This window comes from Artemia franciscana, chromosome 17, assembly GCF_032884065.1.
Source record: "Artemia franciscana chromosome 17, ASM3288406v1, whole genome shotgun sequence".
NCBI classification, from domain to species: domain Eukaryota; kingdom Metazoa; phylum Arthropoda; class Branchiopoda; order Anostraca; family Artemiidae; genus Artemia; species Artemia franciscana.
In genome coordinates this window covers 44,919,982-44,926,355 of record NC_088879.1, presented here as the reverse complement: position 1 = coordinate 44,926,355, position 6,374 = coordinate 44,919,982, and positions in this window count along the sequence as shown.

The window sequence follows — 6,374 nt, the reverse complement described above, 5'->3', positions numbered from 1 at the left end:
ATGCAAAACGCGTGTCGAAGAAGCCCTATCCCACAGTCGAATCATTTGATCAATAAATTTTGAAAGGGCAGCATTTGCATCATCTGAATTATAAACCACACTCCCATCGTGATCCTCAATTAACTGCCGAAGGAATTTACAATTGCTTCATTCATATCGTTTTTTCGAATTATTCCTTATTTAATCACGATGTTGTTTATTACTATTTTTTAAATCAAAAAGAACAATCACCGGACAATGATCTGACATATCAGACAAAATTATAAACTATTTTATTGCATGGACTAAATCAGAAGTATAAAATATGTTATCCAATAATGTAGCCGTATTAGCTGTGACTCGAGTTGGCAGAGATATACTTGGAAGAAAACTACAACACAACATCATGCTTATAAAACCCTTGTTATTGCCAACATCGAGATTCAACAGATCAAAACTGAAGTCACCAGAAATTATGAACGGTTTCCTAGACGCGTCCAGTTTTTTAACAGCAGTTCTAAAACTTCAAAAAATCTTCAGGATTACCAAACGGAAGTCTATAAACAGACCCAAAAATAAATGGGTCACAGCCTAAGGGGTCAACTTCAACAAAAATAGTCTCACATAACCCTTCCTCAAAAACGGAAAAATCACTGAGAACTCGAAAAGACCATTCTTCACGAACATGCAACATCTGCCCTCCCCTCCTACTCTTACACCTTGTACATGAAATACACTTCATCCCAGGTAGATCTAATATTGTAAGAGGTGTAGTAGCAGACAAAAAAGTTTCACAAGCCCCGACAATGTCCTCAGGACTAGATGTAAGAAAAAATTTGAGTTTACTGAATGCACTTTGCAACCCTTGTGCATTCACAAATAACGATCGGATCAGAAATTTACACTTGTTTGACTGATCAGTCAGAATGGCACCCGAAGAAAGTTCACACTCGGGTAGATTTTTCCCATAAGCCTTATCGTTCTCACTGGCATTTGCTGAATTTAGAATAACATCAAGTTTTAAACGAGAATCAAGAAAAGACTGAAAGCAATCGTCAAAGAAAGAAAAAGGAAAAAAATTACAATATTTGGTAATTAAGCCACGTGCTCTTTTGACACATTTATAATCTAAACTATGTCAGAAATCGATCTTCATAGAATGTTTTGTGAACCGCATTTGACATAAATAACACCTTGTAAAGTCCATACATTTTTTTAATCAAATCTATTGCGAGCAGGCCTGGAAATTTCTTGCCTTTCCCTGGTCAAAGCCTCGCTCACATATATTCGGGAGCCTTTCAAATTCTTGCGACTGCGCAGTATCTCCACCGCAGATGCCTCAGTAAAAAAGGCAAGTTCAGTCGAAGTCTTAGTTTAAGAAGCAGATCCCAGACGTTTTGCACTCTTGATAACATATTTGTCTAAACTGAGTGCCATTTCACTTTAGAGTCGATCTAGTTTTTTTTTCCACCAAGACGGGGTAAATCCTGAGCAGAAGAGTCTATGCCTGACACAATAACTTTGCTAAGAAGCACGGACTGACTTATATCGTCTAGCTTGGTTTCAAGTTTCTGGAGCTTCGCCTCGTTATGAACGATTTAAGACCGTAAGCCAATAAAGTTGTTTCAATACGTTAAAATTTGGCCTTAAGCTGGAGTTCAATCGCCTCATAAATACCTTGGGTAACAGTGTTAAGAAAATCTGCCTTGAGTTGCGATCTTGACAAACTCCCTAGCCTATTAAACTCGTCTTCCACTTTCTTCCGAATTTCATCTCCAATGCCATCACGAAGTTGTACAATTTTCGCCGCAATCAAATTCAAAGATTCGGATATATCACCAGGTAAACCTTCACAGTCTTCCGTACACAGCTTTATTGCACGCTGAACATTTTCCCCGCCATCTGTAAGTGCATCAACTCGTTTCATGTTCTAGGGCCAGATATTATCTGACGCCAAGATTTTTATCTCCTCCGTCCCAAAGAAACAAACTTTGTAATTAATTTTTTCGTCCTTGACAAGTATCACCCTTGAAATCTTGCAAGGCAAAAGCATGTTTTATTTAAATTGGGCGAACGCTTGGCTACCCGCCTGCATAGCAACCGGTGAAAATGCCACTGTTAGTACAATGTGAACACACCAATTACTCCACTCTATTTTATATGAATAGCACGTGTCTCGAAACTTGAAACCACTTGGAAAACCAATAGCATCGAGCATCAAATTTGTCTTTCTATTTCGTGCTTTTAACTGCTTAATATCACTCTTTTAGTGAAATGTCCAATTTCTTGTTATAAAGCAAATAGCAATAGCATTATAGAAGCGAGCTTCCTTCGTTGAATGCTTGAGAAGTATTGAGAAACAAGTTCATGAAAAAACATGCCAAACGGGTTTCTTAATAATCAAAACAGGCTATATTTTTTTGCCCTCACTGATTGAAAGCTAGTTTAACACTCAAATTATAGTATTAACTCAAAATAAACTAGAAGAAAAAATGAACTCAAAACACTATTGGAAAAGGAAGAAGTTTTTTGTATGTAATTGATCTATATCCCCCGAAAAATTCCTGTTGTTTATAGCTTCAGTGAATGCTTCAAAGGACCCTCAGACTGAATATTACTTAGAAACCACATAAAGTTCCTTCAAACTTAGGAATTTTGACACCATTTTACGACTAAATACCTCCCAGAAACTTTAAAGCGATGTTTGTGACTTAATCCCTTTTGTTTTGTTATTTTCTATTCAAAATTTTGGGCAAAACAAAGGGGATTATTTTTTTAATTATATATCTAGAACAAAGAAATTAGGGATAGAAAAAATTGAATAACCTGGGCGAATTGTTAATTCTGTTTTCCATTTTTAGAGATTTTTAGAGGACTATATTACACTATAAAACCACTGATACCAAGGAGCAAAAAGAAGCAAAACTAACCTTCTGCTGCAGATTCATTTCTCTCAATGTATGTTTCAAGGAGGGATGAAGATTCACGTTGGTCTTCAATAGAAGCTCCTCCCAGGTTTGCTTCTCTTTCACTAAATTTTTTGATGAAAATTCTGATGGACTCAATCCACATGAATATGCCACAAAAGAAGGATGGACTACAAATTAATGACCCACTATGTCCATAATCTCATCAATATAGGAAGGGGAGTCTTCCAGTGTCACTAATCCTGCCCTTGTGACATATTCTAATTTCTTTACGTACCCCTTGTATAATGCCCACAAGTTCCTCCATTTTTGTGAAACCTTGGTTTCCAGGGTATCCCCAAGGTTAAAACCTTTGGTCTCCATATCTTTGCATTATTTAGTGCCTCCTATTTGGTTTTCACCAAGCAGAGCAGTAACCGAAGAGCGTTCTCATCTTCTTCTCTATGTTTCTTTTTTTCTTTCCAGACCAGATTTCACTACCCTTGCTATTCCCATGAAGATCCAGACCAGATTGCGCTTCCCAGGATGAGCATGGCATTGGCTCTGTGTTGTGCTCTCCTGAATAGGTGTCCATAATTGTCTCTGGGCTTAAGGCCTCTCCCAAACATGTTTCAGTCATTTGAAACTGTTGGATAAGTACCTTCGGGACTTCTTATATAACTTGTTCTCCTACAAGGAAAGAGAACAAACTTTTAAAAGCCATGATATTTGATATGTTGAAACAGATGACTAGTTGCTTTGCAAAAAAAAACAAGATATAAAGAACATTTTCAAGACAGCACAAGCAATCACATAGTTGAACCAGAGACAAATATATCATGATAGTTCTTCATTTTCTGAAGATATCATATTTTAAAACATTATATTAAATTAAAGCATTTCATAAATTAGGCAATTTATTACATGGGGTTTATATTATAAACTAGCTAAGGAAATTAAAAAACTTCTTGAAGAACAAAAATTATCTGATTAGAAAAAGGATCCACCTTCTCATTTTTATTATAATTTCCAACTTCCCATTATCGTGGTTACATCAGCAGCTGCAACCAGCCAAAGAGCAAACAACAGACAATATTAACCAAAAACTGAAAAACGTGTTTTGGAAAAAAAAGTCGTAGTGTGAAAAAATTGTCATCTGACAATGAATGAGGAACAATGAATGAGGGTAATGTAAAAACAAATTTACGTTGATATTGAAGAAGAGCCTGAAACCCCTCGAAAATGGTATCAGATCAAACTCAAAAGTACACCATCGGAATCAGCATGGCCAGGGTAATAACAGTCCCCAACCTTGAACAAGAAGGAAAATGTATTTTAATGTATTTCCTTTTTTCAACCAGGGCATTATTTTTACAAGGAAAATGGGGATTTTTTGGCTTTACTTGAGAACCGTCACAAATTAAACTACAAAAATCAACTGGAAGTAAGAAGTAACATCAAAATTTAAAAACGATGAAAATTATTCTGTGTATGGGGGGGGGGACTGCACATCCACCTAGAAAAAAATAAATAATAGCATTAATGCTTTTATATTAAGTTTTCTGTTTTTAGAGAGAAGTTTCATTTTTTCTTCATTTTGAGTTCTATTTGAGCTTGCTTTTTACACACTTATATTGACACATGTTAGATTGTTGCATATAAATAGATAGATACATGTTTATTTACAATAAGAATCATGGTATATCACCAAAAAAAAACAACACACAAACAAAAAAATAACCGTCATTACTTTGGCTTAAACTAATTTGCACCTCTTACGGAAATCAAACTTCAACACTCATATTGGAAAATATTATGGGAGACTAGCAACATGATTTCTTAATAACTTTAGAAATTTGTTTCTATCATTACAATTTCTCGCGGCTCCATCATTTTAACCTTGAATATAGACATAGGTGAATAACTAGACAAAAACGTTTCACATATGGCCACAATATCTTTTGGACTATATGATAGCAAAACTTGAGTTCATTGTACGCACTTTGTTTACCTTGAGCTGCCTTAACTTAAGCACTGTGACCGGGAATTTACATTAGTCGGGCTCACACTCTAAAGTGCCTTCTGAAGAAAATCACAGTCAGGTAAATTTTTAGTATAAGGCATATCTTTATCACCACAAATAGACGTATTCAAAATCGCATCTAATTTTAAACGGGAATCCAAGAAAATCTGGAAGCGGTCCATACTTTACAGTCATAAGGAAGACAAGAAACCACCATTTATTTATGCTATCGAAGGCTCATTAGTGAAATCATGGATTTCAACTACATTATGACACTACCAAATTTCTTTGTTAAAGTCATATTAAAAAGTGACGAAAAAACAGTTCTAACATTGATTCATTACATAAGTCCAATAAACCCCAAACATTCTAGCATAAAAACGGAATTATTCATTTTTATCATTCATAGTACAAATTCATGTACTAAAACTGATCCCTCCTGTTCCTGGGATCATCCTTGGTCATCCCCTTTATTAGGTGTACTTAACGAGTCAAAAGATCCCCTAAAGTAGAAAATATAATAGAATACAAATCCCTAAAAGGTTTCAGTTGCAGCAGATACAGCTACAAGACGTGTTACTGATCCTTATTTTGAATGTATAAAACGTACTAATTTTTAAATTACGCATTAGAAAACGTTAAAACATAATAATAATAAAAGTAATATTTTATTTTTGACCAGCTACAAAAAATCAAAGCGGAGTACCAATAAAAGAAACAAAACAAGCACTACACAAAACATAAAGAACAAGAAACTAAAGCAAACGAGTAAGGCCACTGTGGACGGGCAGATACTTATGAGTATCTGCCATATGAGTCTTTCCAGCAAGCTCCGTGAGTTTTGACCCGATATCCGGGAAACTGTAAACAAATATGGGGTTCCTATTTCTATACCATGGAGGCAGATACAATAGAAAACGGGAAAACTGGAAATAATAAGAACGAATTCAGCTGATATCTTTTTTTATGCAAAATAGGGTAAATACCAGAAAGAAACAAAACTAAATGATCTGTAAAAACCGAATATAATTTAGCAAGAGACTTTCTTTTGTATTTACCTCGGTTAACAACAATTTTAGAGTAACATCATTGGATTTTGTTCCTGCAATCAGCAACGGCGAGAGTCCATAAGGATTTTGGTGTTATACTAACATTAATTCCCAGCAACCAAAATGAAGAGCCAGACAGGATAGAAAAAATCCCCATATTAGAGGAGTAATGATATTACTATTAAATAAAAGATATTCACACTTTCAAAGATTAAGAGAAAGTCCAGTTGCATGAAGTTTAGATGCTACTGTTGAAACAGACAAAGAAAGCCCTTTTTGTAGTCCTACTGATCAAAAGAATATCATCTACATAGGCTAGGTAAGAAATATTTACAGAATTAAGGACGCAAGTATGTGAGATAGAGGAAAGGACAGATGATATGCAAAGTTTGGAAATGGAGGGGGAGAGGACAGCAC